The sequence below is a fragment of the Lepisma saccharinum genome, chromosome 26 (genome assembly GCF_977018435.1).
Source record: "Lepisma saccharinum chromosome 26, izLepSacc3.1, whole genome shotgun sequence".
Taxonomy (NCBI): domain Eukaryota; kingdom Metazoa; phylum Arthropoda; class Insecta; order Zygentoma; family Lepismatidae; genus Lepisma; species Lepisma saccharinum.
The window spans coordinates 41,361,118-41,379,762 of NC_139254.1; the positions used below are offsets into that span (position 1 = coordinate 41,361,118).

An 18,645-nucleotide genomic window follows, 5' to 3' on the forward strand; every position below is an offset into this window, starting at 1 on the left:
TGCAAAAAAGACTTCTTCATACGATTCCTTATTTGAGTGATTTCAAACAAAATAAAAAAATATATATATTATTTTTCATTGCATTAATGCACTGGTGGCGTTCTAACTTTTCACTTCCAAAACCCGTATACACTGGTATGGAACTGCAACGGCAGATAATAACATGCCAACGTGTTAAACCGCTACAATTGCACCATAACACTCCTCCTGAAGCAGTATTATTATTTCCTCTCTGAGATCGACGACAGTCGGTTACCTTTGTTGTACATTTACAAAAAATGCCGGCTTCCACAACAATAACAAGTACATATACTGCCACTAGACGATAAGCTGCACGGCTTTTTCTTTTGTTATGAACGAGGGCCGGCGCTAGTCATTTTGCCTCCCTGGGAGGTGGCGGCAGATGCCGCTCTATTTCGACCCCCCCGGTCATTACGCAGCAACAGAAAATTAAAAATCAATATATTCCTAACTAAAACATCAAAATATAAAATAAATAATAAGACTTCTTATGCTATTTCAATACTATTCAGCGCAAAAGAATATCTCGCTCGATCACAGTTTTCAATAGGCTTATCACCCATCAAAGCATGGCAATTTTAACACAGAAAACAATATGTATCGCATTAAGCAGCAAAAATGACAGCCTCCTCTATGCAATTTCTACAAGAACACGTGCCGGAGCCAGAGTTGAAATGATGTTGGAGCTACATAATTTATTTATTTTGAATAATTCCAAAATTATGAAATATGAACAATTTGTTGCTGCTGTTCGCTGCTCTCTTGCCAAAATGCTTTATTGGGATGCTAACACCATGACTGGCTTCCTCCTTCATGAACTCGTGCACGTTGCTTAGAATTTCCCGAGCTTGGCTATGCAAGGTTTTTGATTTCAACTTCGACAGAACTGGAGGCATTATGGAATTTAACGTTCATTAGCAAACACACACTTTTACATACACACACGCAATACACGCACACAACGTCAAACCGGTCAAATACTTAGTATAAAATAAAAATATGGTGCTTCCAATCCAACAAAACTCACCGCCACTTTACCTGCCTTTTCCCCTTCCATGACAGAAATAGTGCTTCATTATTACAGTTGGCAACACTAGTTACTAGCTAGCCAATAAACATGCACTGCATAAAAAAAGCAAGCACTACGCCGTGCTATATTGCCACATTAGCATCCCTACCGAACGGTGGGAACCGCGAGCTGGAGCGCTATTCAATTGTATTTTTCAATGATGTTTGCACGAGTGTGTCCAGGAATGGAATGACAATGTGGCAACAATAGCGAAGATTATCGAGCAGGGTAGAACACATGATGCTAAGAGAGAGGGGGACGAAACGAAAATTCGTTTCTACGCAACGGCAAATTTACGTGTGTGGCACTCTACCACCATCGCCATGAACACGAAACAAAAAATTGGGGTAGGGTATATAAATAACATAGAGTGAAAAATAATAATAATAACAACATGTCTCGTATAACTGATTTGCCGCCCGAGCTACTATGTAAAATATTTAAACACGCAGTAAACGGAGATTGTGAGGATGTAGGGAAACTTGTAATCATAGCAAGAACAACGCCGGAATTTCGCATCCCTTGTGAAATGGTTCTCAAGGACCATCTTCGGGAGATCAGCGGCCTGAGGTGCGATAATCTCAACATTCTGCTTTCGGCTGCTGGGGAAAAATTGAACAAGAGGTCGGACGAACTGAACGAGGCAATGCAGGGAAGAAGACGGTACACAGTAGATTGGTACAAGTCTGAGCAGGAGAAGAAAAATATCATTACGTACATCAACGCGTTTTCCGAAGCACAGACTTTCTTCCTCTGTTAAAAAAAAATAATAATATATATACGTGTCAAAAAAAAAACAACTTGAAGTTGGCAATAGAAATATTTTTTTCCACACTTAGAGCACAGTTTGGTCGCACATATTTGCTTTCCCGGCACACAAGTACGACAGTGCCTTTGAAAATGTTTACTTGACACAGCAATTTGGCACGTAGGGCAATTTTTTACAGAACGCATAATGCAGAGATTTTTTGGGGGTATGTTATTTAATACCAAATGCTGTGCAATGCAAAATATAATTGCTCACTTTTTTTTTTAACTATTTTCTATGATCTTATTTGGGTTTTTTTTCGCCAAATTATATGCTTCTAGTCTCCTATACAATACAATATACGTACAATATTGTCAACGGTATTATATTTCAGCAGGCCGCTTGTCACCTAAACACTACAGCTCACAAGTCGGTAAAATCTGACATGAAAGCAGATAATACGTTTATGCCTTATTTATATATAATTTTCACGGGGCGTTCAATATTGTCAACGGTATTATATTTGAGCGCGTCGCTTGTCACCTAAACACTACAGCTCACAGGTCGGGAAAATCTGACATGAAAGCAGATAATACGTTTATGCCTTATTTATATATAATTTTCACGGGGCGTTCAATATTGTCAACGGTATTATATTTGAGCGCGTCGCTTGTCACCTAAACACTACAGCTCACAGGTCGGGAAAATCTGACATGAAAGCAGATAATACGTTTATGCCTTATTTATATATAATTTTCACGGGACGTTCAATATTGTCAACGGTATTATATTTGAGCGCGTCGCTTGTCACCTAAACACTACAGCTCACAGGTCGGGAAAATCTGACATGAAAGCAGATAATACGTTTATGCCTTATTTATATATAATTTTCACGTGGCATTCAATATTGTCAACGGTATTATATTTGAGCGCGTCGCTTGTCACCTAAACACTACAGCTCACAGGTCGGGAAAATCTGACATGAAAGCAGATAATACGTTTATGCCTTATTTATATATAATTTTCACGGGGCGTTCAATATTGTCAACGGTATTATATTTGAGCGCGTCGCTTGTCACCTAAACACTACAGCTCACAGGTCGGGAAAATCTGACATGAAAGCAGATAATACGTTTATGCCTTATTTATATATAATTTTCACGGGGTGTTCAATATTGTTAAGAGCGTTAATTTTTGTAGAACTCTCTTTTTCCATCTTTCCTCTATACAATAAAATTATAGAAGACACAATTAGCTAACCTAGCATACAACATACCTTCCTAATTAATATGGATATTGTCACACATTCCTCTTATTTTATACTGTTGTAAATGGAAAAGATTATGTACGGTAAATGTTTTGTACATTATAGGGAAAAAATGCAAAATATCCCCCAATTTTAATTCGATCCACCTCTGAATCGAATTTTTACATATTCTCACGCCACCACATATTGTCCTATTTGCTTCTTTTACTTGCCTTGCTTAATTAACTCTCGCTAATTAGCATTTTTTTGGAAGAAGTCAACTAGAACAACATATGGCGGTATGAGAAATATGCAAATCAAAGAACATTTTAGCAATATATGGGCCCTAGCAATTAGCTTCGTCGACTAAGAGTACTCCTTCAAACATCTTCAGCTAGATCGTATTACTACGCGAGGACGTTTAAAATTTTTGGGTGTTGAAAAAGTTTGACCCTACTTTTTATTTCTATTGTTTGCTAATAGATGGCGCTAATAGTACCCCCTCCCCTGCCCTCTCCCCTCTTCTCCTCTGCTGTATGACAAATAGCACAAACATAAAAATCAAGATTTTGGAGAGCAAAACATAAAATTTGCATGCATCTGATGTCGAACCAGGAACTTTTATCTTTCGGGGAGTCAACATTATTTTTTTACTCAGTCGTCATATAACATGAACGCACGCAAAGATTTACATGTGCTTTTTATTATTTTGTGTTCGGTAAGTACAAGTATATTCTTACATAAATTATTGTTTAATTTAATAAATTGTAAACTCGGAGCCTGCTATACTAACAATCCTTCTGTCTATTCAAAGCGAATGTTGCGTGCACGCGGAAATAGCACAGAAAAAAAAAACCGGATGGAAGCAATTTAAAATCACTGGGGCAAGGTCAGTATTACGAGAGCGTAAAAACACGTGCTTCCATTCAACTTCGAAAAATAAGAATGAATATGTGCATACAGAACACATATGCTTTCTTTTCACAGTTGTAAAATCATATAAATTGTGCATGAGGTAAGTTACGGGAAGGCTCTCTCAATTAGGTACAAGTATTGTACAATTAGGTACAAATTGTTGTACAATTATTTCCCCCAGTTGCCCAGTTGGAGTTGGGGGCATAACACTGGTACTATTTGTAATCACAGTGCTTACTCATGTATTTTGTTTAATATTTTATTTCAAATTCACTGTCAGAAACTAGTGTTGTTAGTTCCTGGATGTAGGTTTACCTACTCTGTTGGTTGTCACTGTCAAGTTTTTAGTATTCGTACAGCATAAAAAGCTATAACCCCTCCCCCTCAAAAATATATACATTGTATACGCCAAGATGTCCAATAGCCTGGCAACACATCATGAAAAAACATGCCAAGAAGACCCAGTGGGTTTATAAGTCAGTGCTGCCAATTCCTATTTGTAGGTTAGCTTAGCCAGTGAAAGATCATATAGTAGAATTTTTGTAGAGTGGGTGTTTGCGAGTTCCACGATAGGTTAAGTTATATCACTTAGGATCGTAAAAAAAATTAAAAAATCGTAAAAAAAGATAGGTTAAGTTGTATCACGTAAGATCGTGATATACCTACCAAGTATAAATAGAAAAAATGAGTGCAGTGAAAATTTGTACTAAAACATCGCTAAACGCTATAACATCGACAAAAAATTGTCAAAATATGTCAAAAACTTATATTCGATTGATAAAAAAAAAATACCTACAAAATATGATCCTCAAATAATAACGTTCAAACAGTACCTAAATAAAAAAAATGATAGGTTAAGTTATATCACTTAGGATCGTAAAAAAATTAAATAATCGTAAAAAAAGGATAGGTTAAGTTGTATCACGTAAGATCATAATATACCTACCAAGTACGAGTGGAAAAAAAATGAGTATGGTGAAAATTTGTACTAAAACATCGCTAAACGCTAAAACATCGACAAAAAATTGTCAAAGTATGTCAAAAAATGATATTCGATTGATAAAAAAAAGGCATACCTACTAAGTACTGCGTTGAAACGCTCAATATACACTACTACGGGGCACCCCCTCACTGGAGTCGCCAAGTGCGTGATTATCTGAATGAAACTCTACCGAACCGTTGGATTGGTCGTCAAGGAGCTGGCGACTTAGCATGTATCAGCTGGGCTCCACGGTCACCGGATTTGACACCCTGTGACTTCTTCCTGTGGGGTTTCATTAACGACAATGTTTATGTACCACCAATCCCACAGAACCTGGAAGAGTTGAAGAACCGGATCCGTACTGCCGTAACATCAGTGACGAAGGACATGCTTGCCCGAGTATGGGAGGAATTTGAGTATCGATGTGATATTGTTCGTGTCACTGCTGGATGACATATTGAACATCTGTAATCTTAACTTGAGAGGTTCGTAAGTATGTGTGTCAAGTTTCATCTTCGTATGTCTTAAAGTTTAATAAATATATGCATGCGAAATACGTATATTCTTTTTGAAACACGATTGAACGTATCCGAGAAGATACATCGCCCACTTTAGTATTATTTGATCTTGGGACCAGATTGTAATTCATATATGTGATATTGTTCACATATAATATTATGTTTTCACTATCTTTCAAAAATAGTTACGTCAAACCTCTATTTTATGATCCGGGACTATATTCTATATATAATTTAAATTATGTTATATAATTTATAATCTATTCTGTATTTCTAAAAACATTATTAGAAATCCATGTTCTTATTTCATAATTCACTCTTTTTATTTGTTAGAAAAGGTAAGGAAAAGGAAACAATGTTGGCTAATCATGGTGCTGAATGTGATTCATGATTATATGCAATTTATAAAAGGACACTCTCAAAGGATCACATGTGACAGACTGGGATTCGAATCAAGAACCTTTGATGGCAAGATAGTGAGTTGATCCCTCAATGGACATGCTTACAGGAATAGCAAATTTTGTATATTACCATACAGGTGTACAAAAAAGTTTTCAAATTCTTATTATTCATTATATGTTTTTAGAAAATTCAACTTTACATGTTCTATGAGACTCTTATTTTTTTTTTTATTTAGTATATTTTACTTCGCGTTTTGTGCCTCTTGGCTAATTTGCGAAGATGAGGATGAGTGATGAAATGATGAAATTGATGAATGGACATTCACAAACAACCAAGCCCGACCGGGATTCGAACCCGGGACACTTGTATGAGACTCTTAGAAGCCAGGAAAAATTATAAGTATCATTCCACCTGATATTGAATTTCTGACTTGGGAATGTCTTCAAGTGAAGGTGAAGATACTGCAAATGACTGTGATCATATATTAGTTGTCTCCTTGTTTCATTATTTGGAAATCAGTTACCATTCGCTAAAGATATTTCGACGAAAATTGAACACAGGAATAAAAGTGTCTACCAATCTCTTGAGGATGTTCCATCATCGCCAACTAGAATATGCAACACAACCACTTTTGTTTTAAGGCCACTTGCTCACTGACTAATATCCGATAGGATGATATGTAGATCATGGGGGGATGGGGCACGAAGGAAAGGATAGATACCAAACTGCCCAAAAGGGCAAACGTACTGGGTGGAAACTGGAGCTACTTGAACAGGTGGGATAAAAACCCAGTTCTCCCTCGCCGGGGTTCGAACCCAGACGTCTAGCATGATAGTCAAACGCCGTACTGACTGAGGTACCGTGGCTATATTTTTTATGACAATAGCATATAATAATAAAATAATTTCCAAATTTTCATTTTGTGAATATATAAGAACAAATATATATTATTTATAGTATCCTAAAATATATATTGCGCTATGTTGTCAAAATTTTCCACAAAGGAACTTTGTATCTCTCAGGATACAACAAAATTGGCAACGTTGCAACATGTAATGCGGTATATTTTGTGCTTTTAAGCTGATTCTCAGCAACATACACAACATACACATACCATACATTTTTGAATCCTTGTCCCGAGGTTCAAAACTTGCAGTACCTGAAGTTCCGCATCGCCGCAATTAATCCAAGAGGTGAAGAAATGACTTTAAATCACCGAAATGGAAGGAAGTAAAGAAAAAAATATTCGTGTTTACATTCCGTCCAATTACGTTTAAGCAAAATGCTCCTTAAAAAACTCGGAGGCGCAACAGCCCTCTAAGGGTCAGGGCCTACCAGAGAGGCATTTCATTAGGTGACGAGTGGTCAGCGCATCGGATCCCATCGCCGCTGTTTTTCTGGCTCTCGTAACTGGAGCCCGCTAGTTCTTCAAGTAGACTCCCAATTGTCCTCACGAAATTTTGAAGGAACCCATAGGGAATCGAACCCGGACCGCTCGCTCCAAAGGCGAGAGCGCTAACCAATTGGCTACGCGGGAGCACAAAATGTTTCTTAATCCCATAATAATTTTGATGATAGATTGTGAATGCTTCATTTTCTTTGCTGTAATAATATTAGTTATAGGCTTGTTTTATTTTAATGCCCTTTTTAATGTTCTTATATGAACGTAAATATTGCTTTTACATTGCTCTGTGGCGCGAAAGCATATAGAGCATGAAGAGATAGACGCCTACACCCTATTGGATACCCCGAAGGCGCAGCGGTTGCGTCGTCGCCTTGTAATCGATACCTAGTGGGTGCACATAGTGGTTCGGATTGCACTTTAAACTTTAGGTTCAGTCCCGATTAGCCTTACTGTGCAAAGTGGACTTAAAACACCAAATCAACCAAACAGCCTACACCCTATCAATATCTTCCACAAAGAAGGTGATGAGGCATTAGGCTCCGACAGCCTTCAGCCTCCCCTTCGCTTTTGAATGGTTGGGTCACGGTCCCAGGAGTCTTGTCGGAAAAGATTTCCTACTTAGATTGTCACACCCAGGGAATGGAACAAAAGTGTGGTACGTGACAGTCGCCGAACCACCGTTGCTGATAATGTATCTACAAAATGTCCTGCTTCAATGCACCTAAGTTAATGAAAGTTTCATCCAGATACTTAGGCTTTTAAGGAAAACGTAGAATACAACTGCACGATAATATAATAATAAATAACAATATTAATATATGTATGCAGCACATGTAGATTTGAATTTACAGCCAAGAATAGTTAATTCCAGACTGAACATACATATACACTCTAACACATCTTAAATATAATTTTGGGGTGTAAGAAGCGACATTCAGGATGAAACAAAAGTCGCTCTCACATCCTCGTAGTATGCCCCAATAACCGCAATCTTGCAGGCCAACGAGGTTCTGTCGTCTTGACCTACGGCCCTTATAATCCCTTGTAGGGTTTTGTTTTGTCCACATTTGTGTTGACTTCCCCAGCTTTCAACCTTCCGGCACTCGCGCTGTTGTAAAAAGTACAACAATGTATAACTTTTAGAAGTAAAATGAAAAGCTTGGTCCCCAACAATGGATTCCACCAACGTATTCGTCTGTTGTTCCATCCTCATAGTTACTGCTAAATGTGTGGTTTTATTAGTCACTCGTTTAGTTGCAAGAGAAGAATAAAGCAGCGAATGTGTCTTTGTTGCACTTTTTACAACAAGTGAGCGCTCTTGTGTTCTTCCTTCAATTCCATCCCCAAGAGTCACCTTTTTATTTTATTCAATGAATACTAGTATTCATGATTGATAGAGTTAGTGTAAAAGCATTAATAAATATTAAGAAAGTATAAAATACTACTTTATTGAAGAATTACAATTGTATGATTGAAAATAGTGAGTGTCGAAAAAAATACAACACTCTTTGTACTCGTGTGACAGAAGTAAGCGCGAGTGCCTGAAGATGAGTTAAATAGGTATGTTAGTCGTCATTGACAAATGTTGAGTTTATTTACGGTAAGGGTCTAGGCAGATATAATGTGACGAGTGCAAATAACCCAAGTGTTGACGCACCCAAAAATGTATTTCAAACAATCAATACGTAGGTCCTTCCCGATTGCGCAGTGGTTGCGTCGTCGCCTTGTAATGAAGGGGTCCCGGGTTTGATACCCGCTGGAGGCTCATAGTGGTTCAGATCCCACTTTAAACTGTAGGTCCAGTCCCGATTAGCCATACTGTGCATAAAGTGGACTTAAAACACAAAACCAATCAATCAATATATGAAATTAATGTTATTTTAGCAATACTTGTATTACATAAAATGTAACCTGATTTCATATAATTCCGAAGGTAGAAGAATAATTCTTAATACCAGTGTGTCTATATCTTTCTACGTTATCCACATTGACACATACATTTTCCCTTATTCTAATTTAAGCAACTCACACGCTTCCCCATCTTGATGATCTTGAAAATTGTAAACAAAGGAACATTAAAGTGGGAATCAACCACATTGCGTGCCGAGAGCAGCAATAAATGAATTCAGGAGAAAGAAAAGAAGCCAGATAGCTCCCGCTTCCCGTCTTGCCGCTGGCGCTTTGGGTGTCCTTGACAATTTCCTTCCCAGGTGATTTAGCTGTTACGCAAAACCTCACAACCAGTTGCCTCATATTACAAACTGCTGAAAAAAACTGAAATCCTTGAATATTTTCTTCTTGGAGTGTTTCTCCTCATTCCTTCCCTTGACTCTTCGTTGGACGCATTTGACCTTCATGGTGTTGTGGTTACCAAGGTAGACTTTTAGTGAGGCGCTTGACGACTTTGAAAATACAACCAAGGAGCATCAGAAGGTAAGTGTTCTTAGGTTTCATGACGGTTGTCATTTTATCTTTGCAACTTAGGCAGAAAGGTGTCAGGTATCGTGCTGGTATGCGTGGAGATGGTCACCTTTCCTAAAGAGGTGGGCACCGACGTTACATTTGGCAGGGGAGGAGGGGTGAATTTCAGTAGGGTATCTCGCATCACTGAGAATCAATTTCAACCTACACTTTCATTGTATAGTAGATGTAAAAACAAGGTATAGTTCTGTTAAGAGGAACCGTGAATGTTCTGTAAATTAGGGTTTATTATTATTATTATTATTATTATTATTATTATTATTATTATTATTATTATTATTATCCGGCCCAGAGCTGGAATATATGGTTATTATTGTGTGTCTTAATTGTGCCGCGGTAGCTCAGTCGTTTAGGTCGGCCTCCGTAGCGAAGTGGTTAGCACATTATGCTACGACGCTAGGAGTCCCGGGTTCGAATCCCGGCTGTCTTGAAAGTCCTGAAATAGAGATTTGAGTGAATGAAGTGTGATGGGCGAAGATTCCGCTTCAGGGTTTTTCCTTTTTTTTAAAAAAAAATAATAAAGTCGTTATGGCGTCTGACGTCCATGCGAGAGACCCCGGTTCGATCCCCGGCGGGAAAGAACCGGCATCTTTTCCACCTGTTCGAGCGGCTCGGGCGTCCTCCCTGCGTCGTATAAAGTTGGAACCTGGAGGTAACTTTGGGGATAAAGGCAGCCAGGGGCGTGGTGCTGATCACACCAATCCAACCTTCGGCCGTGATGTAGAAAGTGTGTAGCCCTAACCCCACACCTATACGCCTTCGTGGCGTAGTGCATAGTAAAGGGAAGCACTTTTCCCTTTTTTTATTGTGTGTCCTAATTATCACAATTTGAGGAGCCATTGTCACGGTAAGCTGAACGATTAGATATGTTGTTTGTTGTTGTTGTTGATTTGGTGTTTGAAGTCCACTTTATGCACAGTAAGGCTAATCGGGACTAGACCTACAGTTTAAAGTGGGATCCGAACAACTTGTTCCTCCACCGGGTATCGAACCCCTGGATTAAAAGGCAAAGACGCTACCACTGCGCCATCGGGGAGGCCCTATTAGATATGTTGAGTAAAGTGAATAAAGAAAGAAACAAAATACTATTATTTCAAAGGGTCCCTTTTGATGCGTCTTGCACAGTGGTTGGCCTATCGTTTTTAAATCCAAACTCTAATAAAAAAAATATCCTCTAGCCTGTTAAACTTGGCGATAGAATAAAATACCGACTCTTGAAAAATATTAGGCATAATAATATCTCCAAGACAATGGTAGGTGCCCCTATCGCCCTCCCCGTGGATTCGCGACTGATGCAAACAAGCTATCATAATTATTCGAACACTCGTCCATTTCTTCTATGTTAATGAGTATCGCTTTAAAACAAATAACTGAAATGAGCAGATCTGTGTTGATTAAATAAAGCTTTGTTAATGACAGATCAAGAGATATAATTTTGCTCAGCATTAGAAAATGATTATAACATAATTATTAGGACATGAGTATGTAAGCATGACATAAAACGTTAATGAGAGCGTCATAAAGCGGACATTGCACCACATATGAACGTAAAGTAGCTACTTGGTTTGAGGTTCTAAGTCCACCTTTGCGGTGTGGTCTAAGGCTCCAGCTAAAATAGGACGAAGGTTAGAGTTTTCTGGTGGAAGCGTAAAAACGTTTCTCCTGAGATTTCGGCTGTGTATGGGACCGGTGGCCACCCATGCATCGTGAGGAAATTGGGGAGCTACGAAAGAGTAGCGTGACCCGTTCATGGAAACATACAGCTACGACTCGTCGTGCTGACCACACGTAAAGCCATAACTTGTTGGGTGATGAACTTGAGTTGCTGTTTTAAGTCCATTTTATGCACAGTAAGGCTAATCGGGACTGGACCTACAGTTTAAAGTGGGATCCGAACCACTTGTGCCTCCACCGGGTATCGAACCCGGGACCCCTTGATTACAAGGCAATGGCGCTACCACTGCGCCATGGGGGAGGCCCCAGGGTGATGAACTGGGCCGGCAGTTGGTAAGTAGGCATTGGCCCTCATGGCCTGTTACGCCACTTGTTATTACTTTTTCATTATATGCAGACCTAATTGGGACTGGACTTACAGTTTAAAGTGGTATCCCAACCAAAGTGCAACGTGCTTCAGAACCCTCGGTTATAAGGCAACGACGTAGAAATACGTCATCGATGAGGCCTAGTAGCCAGTTTCTGCTTGCCTAGATCGTGAGGAAAAAGGCCAAAGGAAAGGACACAATCACGTCATGTATGCGGACCTCTAAACAGCCACTACTGGTTGTTCTCCTTCACACGAGTGAGCAAATTAGGGGCACATTCCGAAAATACCGTGGATGAAGAAATGTGTTGCATTTTACATTATCAGACATTGCATGGCGTAAGTACAGAACCGAATATTACATTAATAAGATAACATTTTCTCAGAGTTAAGAAGCTAAAATTCTGAGAAAGCTAAACGAAATCCAAATTCTTCCCCCCGCCCAAAAAAAAACACACACACACACACACCTGAGATATCTAGAAAGACATCATATATTGTAAATGGTGAAAGTGAAGGGTGAAAACATGGATCAGGGGTGTTGTGAAAATAACTAACTAACTAACTATCTAGCCTTCTTAAACCCGAAGGTTCATGGCTGCAGCAACACAGGCCTTCCATCTGTCCCTATCTTGAGCAAGACCTATATACTCATTTCCATCCCTACCGATTTCCTTTAGGTCCAACTCCACATTGTCCTTCCATCTTCGTCTTGGCCTTCCTACAGGTCTCTTACAATCAGGTTTCCCAACAAGAATCCTGTAAACTTCTCTTTCCTCTCCCATTCGTGCCACATGCCCTGCCCATCTAAATCTTCTTGATTTAATTATTCTAATAATATCTGGACATGAATACAAATTATGTAACCTCATCCCTTTTAAGTACAAGTATTTTCCTAAGGATCTTATTTTCAAATACTATCAATTTATGTTCATCTTTCAATGTAAGGGACCAAGTTTCACACCCTTATAATACTGCAGTTAAACTTACTGTTTTGTATATTTTAACTTTTAGTTTCTTACATTTAAACGAGAAGACAAAAGTTTACGAAGAAAGAAGTAACATGCATTTCCTGAATTAAACCTACTTTTTATTTCCTCTTTAATATAATTTTCACTTGTTTTCATTTGTTTATATTACTCCAAAGTATTTGAATTAAACACAGCAGATTAAGTACCCATGCAAATTATCCTAGCGCTGGGGACGATTTATGACAATTCCCTTAACTTTCGAAATACATCACTCCAGGTTTCTCCCACATTAAGCACTGAGAAAATAATTTTGTTGACGGCCTTGGAAAACCATAATTAAGTGCTCTAAATGTTGCATCACAAATGAAATCTAGAGTTGGAAATAAGTTTAACTAGTAAAAGATTGGAAACGAGATAAAATGCGTCGAATTCCACAAGTCCACATTTCGTAGAAAACCCGTCCATCAGACAAAGCGACCAAATATAATACACTGAAATCCTTCTGTTAATTTTTGCGGACGCTAATAAATTTTATTCTTGGACATTTGATTTCAATTTTGGTGTTTAGTGTTAATGTGAATTTATACGTATATCCCGAATATATAGTTTTAGTAGTCCCTTCATGAAATGGTTTCTGAATAATTTGAATTTTATTCTAATGGTAATTATTACAATATTTTATTTTATAAAACTCCTCTCATAATTCTTATCTGAGTAATGCTGAACTCTAAGATATCAACATAGTTTGGAAAGTTACTTTTCAGAAGTAATTCAAAGCTAATCACTTGAGAAATGAATTCGGTTATAATTACTGTTTCTTTAAAACGTATCTAATTTAGTTACTATTACAAATACTTTATTCTAGATTAGTTATATCTCGTAAGCCGTTGTTCAGAACATGAAATGCAAGCGCGCTATTAATTTCATCACAGATGACCACCAACAACTTAGCATTAGTTTCATATATAACTATAACTGCTGGTCTCCGTGTTGGAGTGGTTAGAACATATCGTTAAAACGCTAGGAATCTCTGGTTCGAATCCCGGCATGGGTATTGTATATGATCCTTTATACGTTTCATCAAATTGGATGAGAATGCGAACTTTATGAAGAAACAATCTGAGAGTATCAGTGCTTGTCTAGCACAAATTCAGGAACTGAAGGAGGAGAATCTTCTCTTGAAAAAACAACTGAAGGAAACTCAGAAACAACTCGATGATCTCGATCAGTATGGAAAAAGAAACACGCTTGAAATCTATGGTATTCCGGAGAAGAAAAATGAAGACTCGTATGAAATTGTAAAATGTGTGGGAAGGGCATTGGATATTGAGATGACAAATGATATGATAGATGTGTGTCATAGGTTAAGAAAACTACCGACTCAAAAAGAAGGAGGTATAATTGTTAAATTTGTAAGGCGTGCAGACAGAGATATGTTTCTGTAAAGGCGAAAGGTGAAGAGAAATTTAAATTGTATTCATTTAGGTTATGAAAGCAATGAGATGGTATATGTTAATCAGAATCTTACCCCATATAGAAGGAATATTTATAGTGAAGCTAGGAAACTTAAACGCGAAAGAAATTACGCCTACCTATGGGTGGATAATTCAGAGACTATTAAACTGCGAAAGAATGAGGGAGAGAAAAATGTATATATATTGAGTACACTTGAAGATGTATCTAACTTAAATTGATCTCATTACCACTAATTACTTCTAGATGACGACTATTGATAACATAACTGTTTATTATCAATGTAAGGGGGCTTAATACAAAGACTCAAGAATTCGATGTAAACAATATTGAAAATGGCTATGACATAGTTATTATTACAGAAACCTGGTTACATGAAGGTGTCTTTAGTAGTGAGTTGTTTAGTGATAATTATAAAATATATCGTCACGATAAGAAAAACCGAAATAGAGGAGGTGGAGTAATAATAGCAGTGAGGCAAAACATAACATCTAGGAATGTTATTTTAGATGATAATTTAGATGTCTTATGTGTGAGAATGAATTTATGAAATAAGGTATACTATATAGTATCTGTGTATTTTACTCCTTCCTCGACGATTGATAATTATATACATTTTTATAATTTGTTTGAGAATTATAATGAATTTCGTAATGCCAACATTATTATTGTTGGTGATTTTAATCTGCCAAAAATCTCTGATACGAGTTACAATCTGCAACTAGGTGGACCGTGTTACAGAGCCCTAGATAACTTTTTGAGTCTATATGGCTTACGCTCATTAAACAACATACAAAATCATAATGATAGAAGACTGGATTTAATCTTAGCTAACGTGTAGGATGATGTTACTATTAACAGAGAAGAACTCCCTCTTGTTAAGGAAGATGCACACCACACAGCATTAGTAATAATTCTACATTTTGCAAAATCAACAAATATTATAGAAAATAACCCAGTCAGATCGTTGAATTTTAGAAAGGCAAACTTTCTTGGAATTTACGAAATGTTACGTGATGTAAACTGGGCACCTATTAGTAGCATGGATAATGTAGATGATGCTGTAAAGTTCTTTAATGACAATATTAACTCAATATTTAATCTTAAAGTACCAACAAAGAAAATCTATGCAAATAATATATATCCTTGTTGGTTTACGAGAGAGATCATTGAAACACTTAAACTTAAAGAACGACATGAAATACTTATTCAAACCAAAGTATGACATATATGGATAATGTAATAGAAACAAATCAAGGTATAGTCGATAACTTTGTTTGTTACTTTAAATCTGTCTATTCTGAGTGTCCAAGCACATATGATGTAACAGAGCAAATGGAATTATGCGTATCTAATTCACTCTCAAACAACAAAATTACTGAAGCGGAATACTGGGAGGCAATAAAAGAATTAAAACCCAAAAAATCTAGTGGGCCTGATGGAATCCCTCCATATTTACTTAAAGGGTGCGCTGAAGTGCTTAAAACGCCTCTGTGTTTAATATTTAATCTAATTATGAGGACGAAAACTTTTCCTACAATCTGGAAGTTAACAGGAATATGTCCTATCTTTAAATCAGGTGAAAATGCAAAAATTGGAAACTACAGACCGATTGCCATTCTGTGTGCTCTAGCAAAAGTGTGGGAACAAATTTTGTATTAAAATTTTTTTAAACATGTTAGAAGATATATAAGTAGCAATCAAAATGGCTTTTATCCATGCCGTTCCACTACAACTAACCTAGTAAATTTTGTCCAAGATGTCCACAATGCCTTTTATAATAGATCAAGTGTGCATTCAATTTATATTGATTTTGCTAAAGCATTTGATAGAATTAAACATAATCTTCTTTTACGTAAGTTATCAACTTTTGGGTTCACAATCAATTTAATAAACTTATTCAAATCATATCTCCAAGGAAGAAAGCAATATGTAACATATAAACAATCATTACCTCGTGAGTATTATATAAACTCTGCTGTGCCTCAAGGATCAAATCTTGGGCCTCTATTATTTATGTTGTTTATAAATGATTTGCCAACTTATGTTAAGTATTCAAAATACCTTATTTACGCTGATGATGTAAAATTATATAATGAGATTACTAGTGTAGAAGATACATTAAAACTTCAAGAAGATCTAAATGCATTATATGAGTGGAGTTGTGTAAATGATCTTAGTTTTAACATAAAGAAGTGTTGTTTTATGCAGTTAACAAATAAGAGAAATACTATTCATTATACATACTCTGTAAATAGTCAATTGCTTCCTCAGGTGTACAGTGGTGGAAAAAAGTTCTTCCCCATAAAACTTTAATGGCACTAAATAATGCCGGAATGGTAGGCAACACACATTGCACCATTAGGTGATCGGGTGATTCTGTCTGTCTCAAGAGCAACTCGTCTTTCATGCAAAAGCCAACAGCCACAGGAAATGTAGGAAAGTCACGTGACTTGTCAGGTGGAATGTTGTTTGTCAAAAAATCGCCTTTTCTCAAGCCAGGTCGCAGAACCGACAAGAGCTACACGTTATATCTCCGAAAATGATTCCCCTAAAAACGTTGAACGAAACGGTAAAACAATTCTTGCCTTAATTGCTGTATGTGCCGCAGTAGCACAGTCGTTAGGGCGTTTTGTTACCATGCGAGAGATCTGGGTTCGATTCCGAAGGGGGATAATCGGGATTTTGTCCACCTGTTCAAGCTGCTTCGGTGCCCACCCAGCGTCGTATAAAGTCGGTACCTGGAGGAAACTCTGGGGAAGGGGGGGGGTATGGCGGCCAGGGGCGTGGTGCTGATCACATCATTCCCACCTTCCGCCTGATGAAGAAAGCGTGGGGCCCTAACTCCACTAACTCCACATCCCCTATACGCCTTCATGGCTTGGTGCAAAGCACAAGGTAAGACTTTGCATTTTAATTTACTATACATCCCAATTTTGTCGTAACAAAACTTCCCAGTCTCTACGTGGGCTTTCTTCCAAGTTCCGTAGGGATGTGAATAGGCTCCAATATTTCTTGACACAATTCATACAGGTTATATTTCCTTATAAGAACAACAGCCGATATATATTTTGTGTCTTTTTTTGGCGGTGAGGTATAATCCAAACATGTGAGGTGATCCTTTTCCTACTACTCACTCCATTCTCAGAAATAAATCGCAATTCCAAACACTGAAATTGCAGCACTTTCTGCATCTTAGCATGCATATATCTACATAGTAGCAAACTAATGTGTGGAAAGAGAAAAATTAACGATTTGTAACGACACTCTGGAAATCTTTTAGTTTTCTTTTTTCAATTTGAACTGACATTCATAACATTCATTAACAATTCCAATATTGACAAAAGAATAGCTTAGGCGTTCTGCTAATTACTTTCAATTCTTCATTATCGTAGTCACCGTAACTCTCTCTCTCTCTCTCTCTCTCTCTCTCTCTCTCTCTCATCCTTCCCGATGGCGCTGTAGTAGAGGAGTCGCCTTGTAATCAAGGAGTCCCCTGTTCGATACCCGGTGGAGACACAGTGGTTAGGATCCCACTTTAAACTGTAGATGCAGTCTCGATTGGCCTTTGTGTGCATAAAGTGGACTTAAAATACCAAATGAAAATAAATAAAAATAAAAATCACCGTAACTCTCTACAAAGCCAGAGGATCCATTTTTGAAACCTGTTGAGGCTTAATTTTAGATGTAGCATTGCATTCGTATCATTAACCATCACCTTCGTCGTCGCAATTATCGCAAGAGGTAAAAATGCGACACAAAATAACCCAAACAGAAGCTTGGAATCAATCTGAATATTGGTTACGTTCGATACGTGGTAGAATTGTTGAAAACATCACTTCCTGTGATGTAATAGGGTTTTTGATTAAGGACCATTTGTATAATTCATATCGTTGTTGCGAACAAAAAGTAGTTTCACGTTCACCACACTCTTCGGTTGTTTAGAAATCGTAAGGAAGAAGGATCTCTAAATTTCTGCTTTCACATGTCAATGAAACTTTAAAAAAATAAGTTCAGTGTAGGTCACAAAAGAGATTTACATATTGTTATGATATCTTTTAAACACCACGAAATCTAATTCCAATAGAATACGATACTACTCCTTACGTTCCTGTAAATGTTCACCATTAGTCTGGCGAAAGAAAGTAACTAAGATTTCCGTGTTTCTTTGAGGAATGATAAGGCGCCAGCTTGTAGTAAGCAAGCACCAACTGCTTCGATCAGTGACCTTCACTGCCAGAGTGACTCACAGCAGGCCTGCGCTCTTTCCAGTGTGCGTATGAAACAGGTATTTTATTTCGTTCGTTCCAATCCACAGTTATATCAAGCTAACATTCTAATATTTTCGTAAAATATGTAGTAAACATGTTGTA

The 18,645-nt window shown here is 37.6% G+C and overlaps 1 protein-coding gene across 2 annotated transcripts in view; it reads left to right on the forward strand.

Moving 5' to 3' along the window:
- Positions 1-9,576: 9,576 nt before the first annotated feature.
- Positions 9,577-18,645, forward strand: part of LOC145979507 (clavesin-1-like) — a 92,768-nt gene continuing 83,699 nt past the window's right edge. Inside the window, exon 1 of one of the 2 annotated variants that reach the window (XM_083112445.1) lies at positions 9,577-9,739. The gene's annotated coding sequence lies outside the window, so the exon portion shown is untranslated. Of the gene's footprint in view, positions 9,740-18,443; positions 18,561-18,645 lie in introns of those variants that run through there. The other variant, XM_083112446.1, reaches the window with a different exon arrangement.